The sequence below is a fragment of the Sturnira hondurensis genome, unplaced genomic scaffold, assembly GCF_014824575.4.
Source record: "Sturnira hondurensis isolate 20B ecotype Veracruz unplaced genomic scaffold, ASM1482457v3 Scaffold0018731, whole genome shotgun sequence".
In the NCBI taxonomy this organism is placed as follows: domain Eukaryota; kingdom Metazoa; phylum Chordata; class Mammalia; order Chiroptera; family Phyllostomidae; genus Sturnira; species Sturnira hondurensis.
In genome coordinates this window covers 16,464-31,699 of record NW_028091362.1, presented here as the reverse complement: position 1 = coordinate 31,699, position 15,236 = coordinate 16,464, and the positions used below count along the sequence as shown (strand labels likewise).

Below are 15,236 nucleotides of genomic sequence, written 5' to 3'. Positions count from 1 at the left end.
GTTTTTCTGGCAGTTGTGGTTGTTCTTTGTTTTTAAATTTATTGTTTTCCTTCTTTTGGTTTTGTGAGAGACAAAGCATTTCTGTCTATGCTTCCATCTTGGCCCTGCCCCTATTTATTTATTTTTAGATAGAGGGGAGGAGAGGGAGAAAGGGAGAAAAACATCCATTTGTTGCCTCTTGTATGCACCCAGGAATCAAAGCAGTTGACTTTTGCTTTGGAAGATGATGCCTAACAATATGACCCACACCTGGCAGGGCTCAGATGCCTTTAAAAAATAACTATATATGTGTGTGTATAAATAAACATATATAGTTTTATTTTTATTTTTATTTTTTAAAGATTTTATTTATTTATCTTTAGAGAGGAAGGAAAGGAGAGAAGGAGAGAAATATCAACGTATGGTTGCCTCTCGTGAGTCCCCTGCTGGGAACTGGCCTGCAACCCAGGCATGTTCCCTGACTGGCAATCGAACCATGATTGTGTGGTTTGCAGGCCTGAGCTCAATCCACTGAGCTACACCAGCCAGGGCTATAGGTTTATATATACATATATAAAACAGGGTGGGTCGAATGTAGGTATATAGTTGTTTATATGTAAAATAATACAACGAAAAAATAATAACACAAGAGTAAACTATTTTATAAACTCACAGCTATAAGGCTACTTTTTCCCCATATTGTCTTCATAACTCTCTCTATAAAACTATATATACACATACACAATCCTGTGGTTCTATTTATGGTTCCTCTGCTGTGTTGAAGATTTACTAGGATATAAACCTTGTGTCCTTCATGAGTGGTGACTCTAATGCTAATGATGGTTACAAGTGGCAGTCTGGTTTTTCATTGATCTGCACTGTTCATGGTTTCCTTGAAAGTGATTATCCTTTGGGATCTTGCCTCTGCAAATTCTAAACAGACTTCCTCTCTTTAGAGTGATATCCAATAGCAGCCCTCAGACTAAAAGAACCTCAGCTATCATTCTTTTCTAGGCCTCTCTGTTATCTCTGTTCTTTGGTGAAGCCTAACATAGTGTTTATAGGAGACACCAGAGGACTTTGCTTTTGTACCTCATAGTCCTTTGAGAGAAACACTAAAGCACCTTCACTGTGGGTGTTTGCTATGTCTGGGTTCCAAGGATAAAGCTCCTCTTTCCCTAGTCCCAGATTTTAGAATGCTACCTGGAACTTGAGGACTAGTCTGTTTCTCCAGCTCATAAACCTTGGGAAACAGGATGCTCACTTCCTGAGAGGATCATTTCAGCACCCTGTGAAAGTGGCAGAATATTTCCCTGGAAATGTCACCTGCATCACTATATGATGTGATGACTTCCCAATAGTCTCAGGGGCAGCACTGAATTCATTTATAAATGATAACTCCCACTGATTCTGGGAGACATCCCCCAGGTTTTGCTGATCTGTCTGAAAGGATAGAACTATTTGCGGTAATCTCAACAGCATAGTTTGCACATTTGGAGGGTCGATCAAAAGGCTGGCCTTAATTTGTTCAACGGCTGCTGATGTTGGACTCATGTCCTGGAGAATTAAATCTTCCCCAGAAGAGATGGGTTTTAGTGTATTAGCAGCCGCATCTAGTAGCAGCTAGCTGACCTCCTGGAGAATACCCATTTGCATCTGTCTCTCCTAAAACAGGCCCATTAGAAACAGTTTTACTCACTGACATAGGGACCTGAGATAACCAACTTGAAGATTGAGACAGTTTTCCCAGTAGATGATCAAGAGGATGGTGACACAGAAGAGATCTATACAGTTTAGTTGAGGTTTTCCTTAACTTTGCTTGCTTAACTTAATTTAGCCCTACCATTATCCATTGGAAAAATTTGGGGTGTTTTAGATATTATTCACGAGTCCTCTTGGAAGACAACTGCAGAAGCATGCTTTCCTTTGGGCCAATCATCAAACTTTTTGCTACTCACTCCAGGTTTAATATCACAGTTTTTCCACTGTAGGTTTTCCTCAACTTGTTACTCAAAGCCCAGGTTCATACTTCCAGATGGGCTTAAAACAACCTATTTATTCAACTTCCCCTTCTTTCCATTTGTTCAGTTTAGTCAGGCTTGAAAGTCTATTTAAAACTGGGACACTGGTCTCTTGTTGCATTATTTTGTCCTGCAAAAATTTAGATTTTCACAACCCTTGACACTATTGTACCTAGTTTTTCTTTTGTTAGGAGTGGTGTATTTGCTCTCAGATCCACTACCATTATTACCTGCTCCTTTGGTCATATAACCATTAGTAATATAGCCAGAATTAATTGTTACAACACCATTTGGAATTGCTACACTATCGCTCTCATTTACAGACTGGTTGTCTCCAGATTTATTTTTATAAGACTTCCCATGATTTTCGTCCATATAGTTTTTTCTGAATGAAATTCCTTGTTTTAATTCCTGCTTTTCCAAGGATGCTAGCCTTTAGAGTCTGCCTCAGGTCAGTGGTTAAAACTTGTTGGCTGCCATTGATGAACCTGGAAATAGGGTTGGTAGCTACATAAGAACCCATATTCTTGAAAGATATCTTTTTCTCCAACATTGCCACTTAGTTCACCATAGCCTGTTTTCCTCTTTGATGTGTCCTGGTGCTGATGGAGGGCATGTTTCTGCTCATGTTTCAGTGGCTTTGACTGGGCCTTGGGGATGCCCTTGGCTCCATGCTGTACCTACATGGTATTGGTTAGGCCACCTGTGATGTTGGTTGTGGCTGTGGTTGTAGAAATCATAATGATGGTGGTGGTGTAGCAGCTGGTAGCTGGTTGGGCTTCTCCTCTATTGAAAGTGGCTGGGACTTTCTGGCTAAGGCTAGGGGCTGCTACACTGTCAGGATCTGGACAAGAGAAATTATTGTCTCTATGTTAAAATGTCACATTTAAAAATGTCAAATGTGACATTTGACTTCTAAAATTTTAATAATAACATTGTAATCATAATTAAGTAATTTTTTATGACACTCCAGATTTATTTTTGTAGCCCATGTGTTTAGTTTTTGATGAGTTAAAGCTTTGATATTTGGCTTCAACATCAACTGGATGTTGATTTTAACCTTCAGCTATTCCCATTCAGCCAAAAGAAACATTCATTGCATCTGTTGTCCCAAAGGACATCCTTACTTAAGCTGAGCCCGCACAGTTCTAAATGACTGGTCTATGGGGAAACTGAGGTGGAGTGGTGTGGGTTGGGGGTGAGTGAATGACAATGAAGGTAGAGGTCAAAGGATAACCAAAATAGGTGAAGAAGTTGTGAGCTCAAGATCTTATGATAATATTAGTCTTGAAGCTGATCCTACATGGATACCCTCTTTCTTCTCAAGGAAGGGACACCTGTGGTCTGTTTTTCAGACCAGTGAGCTGTTTGGTAGGAGCATTTTAACACTTGCATTCTCATTTTTTTCTCCACTCCTGTTCCAAGTTCTTCTGTCCAGTGGCCTTGGTTCCTCCAGGACTGGGATCTTACGGTGTCCTCTAAGACCTGAAGGGCCCCAATGCTTACCCCTGAAACCCTGAGCTTGTGGCTACACCCCTATTGCCCAATATCAGGTTCTCCAAAAAGAGGTCCCATCTCTCAGAAACTAACCCTGTGTCCCTTTCACTGCCTGTCCCTTCCTGAGCTGAGGCCAAACTCTCTCGGATTGGCTGTGTGTGCCTCTGAATTGCATGAGCTGAAACCCTGTGACAATAGCAAAGCTGCCATATGGTTAAATAGAGAAATATGCTTGATCAGAGCTTTAAGACAAAATGGACTGAAATTCAAGAACTCCTGGGACTCAACAGGTAAAGAAAGAAGAACATATCACGAGTTCGGGCATTTAAAAACATAGCTCTTATACCAAGCCACCTAATACCTGTCCTTGAATTGATACTGATTATATTGATAAATAGGGAGTGGGGACTCCAGGAGGACTTGCATCAGATAGCTATGGGAGAGTAAGTGGAGAGGTCACTATTACAGTATCTTACTTCGTCTTGATTGAATGGCTAAAAGAGTAGAGTGCATGCTCAAGGAAATTTGCCATATAATTAAATGAATTAGAAATCCTTAAATGTCTGCCTTTTTCAAAGGTTTGTTAATATTTGATTTGAAATTTTACAATGCATATGTTTTTTAATTTAAACTTTTTATTCTGAAAAAACTCAGATATCAGAAACTTACAAGAATAATACAATGAACCCCATGTACCCATCAGCAATTTTAGCCATTTTACACATTTGTTTTCTTCCTGTCATTTTGTCTCCCTTCTCTACTTTCTCTCATAAAACAAAGACATTCTTTACACATGTACATTTAATCAAAGTCAGGAGATTTCATTATAATGCCACTTTATTATCTAAACAATTGTCCAGTAATTTCTTTATTGCATTTCTTTTCTTTTTTTAATTTAATTTAATTTATTTATCTGTAGAGGGGAAGGGAAGGAGAGAAGGAGAGAAATATCAATGTATGGTTGCCTCTCATGAGTCCCCTGCTGGGAACTGGCCTGCAACCCAGGCATGTGCCCTGACTGGGAATCGAACCACGATTGTGTGGTTCACAGGCCCGAGCTCAATCCACTGAGCTATACCAGCCAGGGCATATTGCATTTATTTTCTGATCCAGGATATATTTCAGATTACACTTTGTATTTAGTTGTCATGGTTCTTCATTTTCATTTCTTTTTTTCCCTGTGTGTGTGTGTTGGAAGCTTTTTATTTTTATTTTTTAATTATATTTTATTGATTATGCTACTACAACGGTCTTGATTTTTCCCTCTCAGTTCTCCTCCCCCTAGTCTCCCTCCCTCCATCAGGCCATACCCTCATCATGTTCATGTTCATGGGTCATGTATATAAGTTCTTTGGCTACTCCATTTCCTATACTATGCTTCACATCCCCACAGCTATCCTTTAACAACGTATTTGTACTTCTTAATCCACTCCCCACTTTACTCATTCCCTGATACTTCACTTCCATCTGGCAATCATCAAAACACTCTACATGTCCATGATTCTGTATTCTTGTTAGCTTAGTTTGCTTTTTAGATTCAATTGTTGATAAATTTTTCTTTATTGTTATTTTATTGTTCATAGTTTTAGTCTTCTTCTTTTTCTTAAATAAGTTCCTTTAACACTTCGTATAATAATGGTTTGGTGATGATGAACTCCTTTATATTTTTCTTGTCTAAGAAGTTTGTTATGTGCCCTTTGATTCTAAATGATATCTGTAGAGAAAATGGTGTCAATCAGTCTCCCTGACCTGGGTGTCCAGGCAACTCTGACTTAGCAGTATTTGTATAATATTGATCATGGGCCTGCATGCACACCATCACCCTCTGTTACATATGTTTTGGCATCCTGCCGGCTCTGTATGCATTTAGTATATAAAAGAATTGGGACTTCCCATTATGAGACATGCAGCTTGTGGCATTCATAAAGACATGTCAGACATCCCAACAGCTCTGGAATTTTCTTCCATCTCTCTGAATCCCATGTGAACCTGCCTGGCCTCGAATGGCTGCAAAACATTTGGCATAGTTGGCAGGATTTATCACAGTATGGAATGGAGGAGCCATCAGTACCCCTGGAGGGGGCTTGGAGGGGTGGCCTGCCACCCGCATGTGGTATCCAGTGGCAAGTCTCCTGGTGACCTGGGCTCACCACCAGAACTGGCCCGGTGTTGGTGGTGCCTCCAACACAGTAGAGAAGGCCCTGTGGGTGGTAGGGGAGACCCTGGAGAAGCTGAGTGCCCAGGGAAGCTGCGGGGCCGTGGGCTGGATATTTCTTTCAGTTTTGTGAGCTGAGGTGAAAACTGTACTTCTCAACACAGCAAAATTATGTGAACTCAACTCCAGGGAAGAGAGGAAGCCATGGAGTCCAGAATCTGTGCCCTGGAGGAAGACCTCTGAACAGTAGAGCTGCAGGATTCCGCGCCCCCTCCCCGAAGTTGTAGCAGGTCAGTTGGAGGAGCAAGAGGAGGGGGAACTGAGTTCCCTGGAGGCCCACCTGGTACTGATACAAAAGATGAAGTCGCCGTAGCCCATGGTGCCAGTGGGGAATCCAGCTGGCCCTGCCCAGATGGCCGAGCACACCGTGAATTTCCCCTATATGAATGCCAAACTAGTTGATCTGGGAAAGAAGTTTTGGCAGTGGGCCATGGAGCCCTTAGCAGTGTGGCTCCTCTGCCTTTAGGATTTAGGAGTGGATAGTATTATGTGCACTATAATGAAAGAAAAGTTAGCTTCCATCATGACTCACACCTCTCTGAGACAGCAGCTGCAAAATATTTCGTGATATGCGAGGGTGCAGGGTTCTCATTCTCTGTTGAAACGGGTCCTGGCTCTCATTGGTACAGCCTGGGCAGATACAGGAGACATGCCAGACACTGTGAGCAAATGGCAGTCCCATACAGACTTAGTGAAGATCCTATGGGTGTTGGGCATGCACCAGGTTATGTCCAATTCCAATACTCATGGCCCCAATGATGAATGCTTTATGGCAAGGATGAGGGGTCTGGTGCTGAAGTATGCTCCTTTTGCCTCTTTTGTATCCATCATGGTTACCTTGGCCCCATATGTTGGGTGTCACATTAACAATGTCACCATAATGGCAACAAATCTTGGGGAGGCAGAGACTTGGTGGCAGCAGAAAGGAGTGCAAATGGTGTCTCAAGCTATCTTATAGTCAAAGAGCAACACCATGTGGGTAACAAGGACCCAGATGTAGTCAGTCATTTTGAGGCCTGGAGTAAATCAAAATAAGATTGATAGGTAGCCAAACACTTACATATTAGACCTCTGGAAACAGCTGGGAGCTGACCGACATTTCCTGTGGCCCTAGAAGAAGAAGGTAACAAGGAGGAATCCCAGGGATGCAACCCGAGAGGCCCATCCTATCTGGCTGGAAGACCACCTGGCTGTGCCATCTTCCCAAGAAGAGGGAGGAGATATCCTTTGGACATTTGAATAGGGGGAAGGCCAGGAATCTGTCTACAGGGGACAGGCAGGGACCAGAGGTTGCATGTCAAATTGGCTATCCTTTAGTCCCCTACAAATGTCCAGGGGGTCTTGGCTCTTGTGGACACAGGAGCTGAGTGTAACCTCCTACATGGAAACCCTGAGAAGTTTCTGGGGACTGTGGCCTCTATTGATGGTTATAGGGGACATAGTGTAAAGGTGAAGGCTGTGCAGCTCTCCCTAGGTATTGGGTGACTGGCCCCCTTTAAATATACTGTATATGTGACCCCCCCCCCATTCCTGAGTATATCCTGGGCACTGATGTGCTCCAAGTGTTATGACTACAAAGTACTACAGGAGAGTTCTGCTTAGGAGTGTGAGTGGTAAAAGCTATTCTGTGGGAACATGCTGAGCATTCCCCCATTCTATTGCTGCTTGCATGATGGGTGATGGCAGTTAAGCAGTAACGGTTGCCCAGTGGCCATGAGGAGATCACAGCTACTATAGGAGAGTTGGAAAAGGTGGGGATAATTAGGGCCACTCATAGTCCTTTCGACTCTCCCGTGTGGCCAGTGCAGAAGATGGATGGTACCTGCAGAATGACAGTAGATTACTGGGAGCTCAATAAGGTCATTCCCCCAATACATGCAGCAGTCCCTTCGGGGGTGGACTTGATGGACTGGGTAATCAATGAGCTGGGAACATACCATTTTGTGGCTGATCTGGCAAATGCTTTTTTCTCCATTGATATTGCTCTGGAGAGTCAAGATCAGTTTGCCTTCACATGGGAAGGCTGACAATGGACTTTTACAGTACTTTGTTAAGGGTATTTGTACAGCTTGCCTATCTGTCATGGGCTTGTGGTGGAGGACCTAACTAAGTGTCCACGTCCTGCTGAAGTGTGCCTTTTTTACTACATTGATGACATTTTGCTAACCAAGGATTCTCTTACAGAGTTGGAGAAGGCAGTGCCTCAAAGTGTTGTCATACCTGAAGTCAGGTGGTTGGGCGGTCGATGAGGCCCACCTGCAAGGGCCTGGATTATCTGTCAAATTCTTGGGGGTTGTGTGGTTGGGCAAGACAAAAGTAATTCCTGATGCTGTGATAGATAAAATTCAAGCATATCCTATCCCTACCACTGTGAAGCAGCTCCAAAAGTGTTTGAACCTGCTTGGGTACTGGAGAGTGTTTGTGCCTCACCTTGCTTAGGTTGTTTGCTCCTTGTATGCCTTGGTAAAAAAAGAAATGAGCTGGGACTGGACCCTGACCTTGGAATAAGTGTTTCAATGAGTGAAGTACATTATTTAACGTGTTCAGGGCTTGCATGCTCTGGATCCTGTTAGACCCTGTGAGCTTGATGTGCACATGACACAAGAAGGCTTTGGGTGGGGACTTTGCAGCAATTGGAATGGCTACATCAACCCTTGACATTCTGGTCCCAACTATGGAAAGGAGCAGAGGCGCAGTACTCCCTAATTGAAGAGCAATGAGTGGTGGTATATGCTACCATGTTGGCCTTGGAGGCTACAACAGGAACTTCCCCATGACAGTAAGGACCACTTACCTCATTGCAAAGTGGTTCTAAGACTATATGGCCAATCTCACAGTGGGATAGCTCATATGTCCTCATTGGCTAAGTGGGGCACTTATCTGCAACAAAGTGTGGGGACGACTTTGCCCTCAAGTCCCCCTGTCTGCCACAGATGAAAGTAAACACTACAAAGACATGATCTGCTTGGGGAGGATCGGTGGCCAGTTTCTCAGAGGAAAAGGCAAGGAGCGCCTTTCTCCAGGGGCTTTTATTGGGTTGTAATAAAAAGGAATACAGGGCAGCAAAGATCAAACAGTAGATAACATTTCAAAGAAATCTGAGGGTTTAGTCTGGGTCAGTGTCTGCCAGGAAAGGGGGTTTGCAGAAACTTTGGGAGACATACTCATTTCCTGTTTAGACCCTTAACATATGAATAAAAACACTCTTAGCAAAGCAGGTTTCACAGGATTTTTAGAAATTCTTTCTCATGCCAGATTTCCCCTCCCCATTAGGTTTTCAGGTTTAAGTGGATTAGGGCCAGGAAGTGCTTCTCCCAGAGGACATGGGGACTTGGGCTATGTCACATAGCCCTGGGTCAAGGGTCCATTGCTCCCTCTTTGTCGCAGCCCTCCGAGTCTTTCCACAATGGCCTCCCAAGTGATTGAGTCTGGCTTAGGTTGCCCCTTGCTGTGAGGAATCATACCCATCATCAACATTGACCATGCTTTTGGGAGCAGGGGAAGGAAGCTTAGGCAGCATTTGCTACCAGAGACAAGTTTTTGTCTTCTGTGGCTCACATTCAGGAGGTCGCTCGCTCATCCTTAGCCATGGGGGGTAGTTACAATTCCTGAAACCAGGCAGAGCGGTTCCCAACAACAAAGAAGTACTCTTTCCACTCAGCCCTGTATGGGCTGAGTTGAAGGAAATGTTTGGCCCTGTTACCTATGTAGATGAACAATCTAGCGTCCCTGAAATTCCCACTGGGGCCATCTGGGTGTGTGACTCACATGGGCCGCCTTAATTACTCAAGAATTGAACTGGCTATTGTATGTGGGGGTGGCCCTATTTGCCTTCTTGAGTTCAGAAAACTCTTGCAATCTGGCCAACCAATTGGGAAGTGTTTAAAGTGCAACACTGGGTAAAGCATACCCATGGTGGTACTACCCATTAGCCATTTTTTCTCCTCAACCTGCTTCTATAGTCACTGAGGCTGGCATAACTGCTTTAGCCTTGCACACTGCTCATGCATTTAATGCAACACATGATTCCTCTTAAACGAGGAAATGTAACAATTGAGAAAAGTAGTCTTACAAAATCATATGGCCTTAGATATGCTCACTGTATCACAAGGTGCGGTAAGTGTTCTAGTTGGGGCCAAATGCTGTGTGTACGTTCCAGATGTCCATCACAAAGTTAGTCAAGCTCTACGAGCATTAGCTTCTGAGACCCATGCTATTGAGTACCTAACAGTCAATCCCTTGCAGGAATGATGGGCATACTTAACCACTGAATGGTGGGTGGGTCCTTGCTTTCTTGGGTGGCAGTGCTTGTGTTTTCTTTGCATGCTGTTGCAGTTTGTAGTGCTGTTGCGGCATATGGGTGCAAGGCTCTACCCTCATTGCCAAGGGACCCTCACAGAAGACACTGTCACATAGATTGTATAGTGAGGAACCCTAAAGGGGTGGACTGTAGGGAAAATGGGGTCAGTCAGGCTCCCTCACTGGGACATATGGGTAATGCTGACTTGCTAAATATGGGCCTACATGTGGAGAATCACTCTCTTATATAATTTTTTGGCACCCTGTCACCTTTGCGTGCATTTAGTACATAAGGGAGTCAGGACTATCTGCAATGCAATGCATGGCTTGTGGCATGTGTGCCCTACCCCAGAATTAAGGCATGTCAGACATCCCAATGGCTCTGTGAATTTTCTTACATTACCCTGAATCCTGTATGAGGCTGCCTGGCCTGAAAGGGCTGGAAGAATCTATCCCATTTGGCAAATATCAAAATGCTCTCCATAGTTACGATTCTGTTTCTGTTCTACTTGTTTGCTTACTTTGTTTTTTAGAGTCAGTTGTTGATATATATTTATTTTTGTCATTTTATTGTTCAGTTTTGATCATCTTCTTTTTCTTAGTAGTGTGGTGGTGATGAACTACTTTACTATTTTCTTATCTTGGAAGCTCTTTATCTGTCCTTTGTTTCTAAATGATAGCTTTTCTGGATAGAGTAATCTTGGCTGTAGGTCTCTGCTTCTTGTGTTTGAATATTTCTTGCCAATCCCTTCTAGCCTGCAAAGGTTTTTTTGAGAAACCAGCTGATAGTCTTATGGGAACTCCCTCTTGCTGTTTTTCTCTTGCTGCTTTTAAGATTCTCTCTTTATCTTTAACTTTTAGTATTTTAATTATAACATGTCTTAAAGTGGGCCTCTTTGCATCCATCTTGTTTGGGACTCTCTGTGCTTCCTAAATGTGCTTGTCTATTTCCTTTGCCAAATTAAGGAAGTTTCCTTTTCAAAAAATTTCCAGTTTCTTGCTCTTTCTCTTCTCTTCTGGCACTCCTTAGATGTGAATGTTGGGCTTCTGGAAGTTGTCCAGGAGGCTGCTTATACTACCCTCATTATTTGTATTCTTTTTTCTTCTTGTTCTGATTGGTTGTTTTTTTGTTTGTTTCCTTATATTCAAATCATTGATTTAATTCTCAGCTTCATCCACTTTATTGTTGTTTCCTTGTAAATTGTTCTTTTTTTAAATGTATTTAATTATTTTTCAAGTACAGTTTTCTGTCTATTACTCCCATCCCATCCCACCCCCCCTGCTCCCCGCTTCCTCCCATTTCCACCCTTCTCAGTTGTTGTCTATGTATCCTTTATATATGTTCCTCTAAATCCCTCCCCTATTTCCCCTGAAATTCCCTCCCCTCTTCCCTCTGGTCACTGTCAGCCTGTTCTCTATTTCAGTGTCTTTGGTTATATTTTGCTTGCTTGTTTGTTTTGTTGTTTAGCTTCCTGTTAAAGGTGAGATCATATGGTATTTGTCCTTCAACACCTGGCTTATTTCACTCAGCATAATGCTTTCCAGTTCCATCCATGATGTTGCAAAAGGTAGGNTCCCTTTAGCATTTCATATAATAAGGGCTTGGTGATGATGAACTCCTTGAACTTGACCTTATCTGAGAAGCACTTTATCTGCCCTTCCATTCTAAATGAAAGCTTTGCTGGATAAAGCAATCTTGGATGTAGGTCTTTGGATTTAATGACTTGGACTACTTCTTTCCAGCCCCTTCTTGCCTGTAAGGTCTCTTTTGAGAAATCCGCTGACAGTCTGATGGGTACTCCTTTGCAGGTGACTGTTCCCTTATCTCTGGCTGCTTCTAGGATTCTCTCCTTCATTTTGGTCTTGGCTAATGTAATTATGATGTGCCTTGGTGTGTTCCTTCTTGGGTCCAACTTCTTTGAGACTCTCTGAGCTTCCTGGATTTCCTGGAAGTCTATTTCCTCTGCCAGACTGGGGAAGTTCTCCTTTATTATTTGTTCAAATACGTTTTCCACTCGTGGCTGTTTCTTTCCCCCTTCTGGTACCCCTATAATCTGGATGTTGGAACATTTAAAGATGTCCTGGAGGTTCCTAAGCCTCTCCTCATTTTTTTGAATTCTCATTTCTTCATTCCTTTGTGGTTGGATGTTCTGTTCTTCCTTCTGGTCCACTCCCTTGATTTGAGTCCCAGTATCCTTTCCATCACTATTGGTTTCCTGTGCATCTCCCTTCATTTCAATTAGTTTAGCCTTCATATGTTCCTCTAATTTATGACTATAATCAACCAGTTCTGTGAGCATCCTGATAAACAGTGTCTTGAACTGTGCTTTTGAGAGGCTGGCAATCTCTTGGTCGCTTAGAGTTATCAGCTCTGGGACTTTGAGTTCTTCTTGCAACATCTTTTGGGCTGTTTGTGTCTGTTACGTAGCAGGATCAGAGCCCTAGGTTTTCACCGGAGCAGGGCACCTCAGTCACTGAGTTGTGACGCTGTATGTTGGGGCGGGGTCAAAGAGGAACAATGGCGTCTTGTCTGCTGCCTCCCGCCACGGCCTCCACAGGTGGCCGGTGCCGCAGGTGCCACCATCACCGGGCCCACACGTTTCGTCCCACTGAACTCGAGTGCACCACCGCCTTTAGCCCTCCACTGGGTTCGCCTCCTGAGTCCTGCGTGGTCCATCTCACTGTGCGCGAATGTGCGACCGTGGTCAGTCTGCCCCACACCCTGACTGGGTCCGGGCTACTTGCGCGCCTAGACTGGGGATCTTTTCTGCCAGACCCTGCTCCACTGTTGGCTCCGCGTCTCTTACCGTCCCGGTTGAACGGTTAGTTGTTGTCAGACTTCCATATAATTCAGTTTTCTGTTCTTTGGCTATGCCTTTGCTCTCCAAACCTTTGTTGTATTCAAACTTGGTTGTGGGAGAAGGCACAGTGTTTCCACCTATGCCTTCATCTTGGTGGAAGTCCTGCATATACCATAGTTTTTGATTCATTCATTTTCTGACGGCAACCTAGGTTGCTTCCAACTCTTAGCTATTGTAAATTGTGCTGCTATGAACATTGGGGTGCATATGTTCTTTGGGATTGGTGTTTTAGGGTTCTTAGGATACAACCCTAGCAGTGGAATTGATGGGTCCAATTCCACTGGAATTGGAAAGGCAGGTCCAATTTTAGTTTTCTGAGAAAATTCCATACTATTTTCCATAATTATTGTACCAGTCTGCAATCCCACCAACAGTGGACCAGAGTCCCCTTTTCCCCACACCCTCTCCAACATATGTTGTTTATTGCTTTGTTTATGATAGCCATTCTGACTGGTGTAAAGTGGTATCTCATTGTGATTTTAATTTGCATCTCTCTGATAGCTAGTGATATCAAGCATCTCTTCATGTATCTCTGGATCTTCTCTATGTCCTCCTTCACGAAGTGTCTGTTCAAGTCCTTTGCCCATTTTTTAATTGGGTTGCTCATCTTTGAGTGGAGTCATGTGAGTTCTTCGTATATTTTGGAGATTAAATCTTTGAGGTGTCATTGGCAAATATGTTTTCCGAAATTGTTGCTTCTCTTTTTATCTTGATACTGTTTTCCTTGGCCATGCAGAAGCTTTTAAGTTTGATGAGATCCCACTTGTTTATTCCCATTTGTTTATTCTTTCCTTTATATTTCTTGCTCTAGGGGACATATCAGTAAAAATGTTGCTGCGTGAAATATCTGAGATTTTCCTGCCAATATTCTCCTCTAGGACTTTAATGGTGTCACAGCTTATATTTAAGTCTTTTATCCACCTTGAATTTATTTTGGTGTATGGTGTAAGTTGGTGCTCAAGTTTCATTTTTTTGCATGTAGCCATCTAGTTCTCCCAACACCATTTGTTGAAGAGGCTATCTTTACCCCATTTTATGTTACTGCCCCCTTTGTCGAATATTAATTGACCATGGAGAGTAGGGTTTATTTCTGGGTTCTCTGTTCTCTTCCATTGGTCTATGTGCCTGTTTTTATGCCAGTACCAGGCTGTTTTGAATACAGTGGCCTTGTAATACAGTTTGATATCAGGTATTGTGATCCCTCCTACTTTGTTCTTCTTTCTCAAAATTGCAGCTGCTATTCAGGGTCTTTTATGGTTCCATATAAATTTTTGAAGTGTTCATTCTATGTCTGTGAAATATGCCATTGGTACTTTAATAGGTATTGCATTGAATCTGTAAATTGCTTTGGGTAGTATGGACATTTTGATGATGTCAATTCTTCCAACCCATGAACACGGTGTATGTTTCCATTTGTTTGTGTCTTCCTTGATTTCTGTCTTCTGTGTTGTGTAGTTTTCTGCATACAGGTCTTTTACGTCCTTGGTTAGGTTTATTCCTAGGTATTTTATTTTTGTTTTTTGCTATATCGAATGGGATTTTTTTCTTGATTTCTGCTTCTGCTGTTTCATTGTTCGTATACAAAAATGCCTTTGACACCTGGATATTGACTTTGTAAACCGCTGTTTTGCCAAATTCATTTATTAGTTTGAGCAGTTCTTTGGTAGAGGCTATAGGATTTTCCATGTACACTATCATGTCATCTGCAAACAATGACAGTTTTGTTTCTTCCTTTCCAATTTGAATGCCTGTTATTTCTTTTTATTGACTGATTGCTGAAGCTAAAACTTCAAATACTCTATTAAATAGAAGTGGTGAAAGTGGACAACCTTGTCTTGTTTCTGATCTTAGTGGAAAAAATTTTAGTTTTTGCCCGTTGAGTATGATGTTGGCTGTAGGTCTTTCATATATGGCCTTTATTATATTGAGGAATGCTCCCTCTATTCCCACTTTGCTGAGTACCTTTATCATAAATGGGTGTTGTACCTTATCAAAAGCTTTTTCTGCATCTATTGATATGACCATGTGGTTTTTGTCTTTGCTTTTGTTTATGTGGTGTATTACATTTACTGATTTGCGGATATTGAACCAACCTTGCATCCCTGGGATGAATCCTAATTGCTCGTGGTGTATGATCTTTTTGATGTATTGTTGGATGCGGTTTGCCAATATTTTGTTCAGGATTTTAACATCTATGTTCATCAGCAATATTGGCCTGAAGTTTTCTTTCTTTGTTGTGTCTCTATCTGGTTTTGGAATTAGGATGATGCTAGCTTCATAAAAAGAGTTTGGGAGTTTCCCATCATTTTGGATTTTTTGGAATAGTCTGTGAAGAATAGGGGTTAGTTCTTCCTTAAATGCTTT

At 42.4% G+C, this 15,236-nt stretch overlaps 1 pseudogene; it reads right to left on the bottom strand.

The window, feature by feature from the left end:
- Positions 1-844: 844 nt before the first annotated feature.
- Positions 845-4,828, bottom strand: LOC119003868 (nuclear fragile X mental retardation-interacting protein 2-like; annotated as a pseudogene).
- Positions 4,829-15,236: the final 10,408 nt, after the last annotated feature.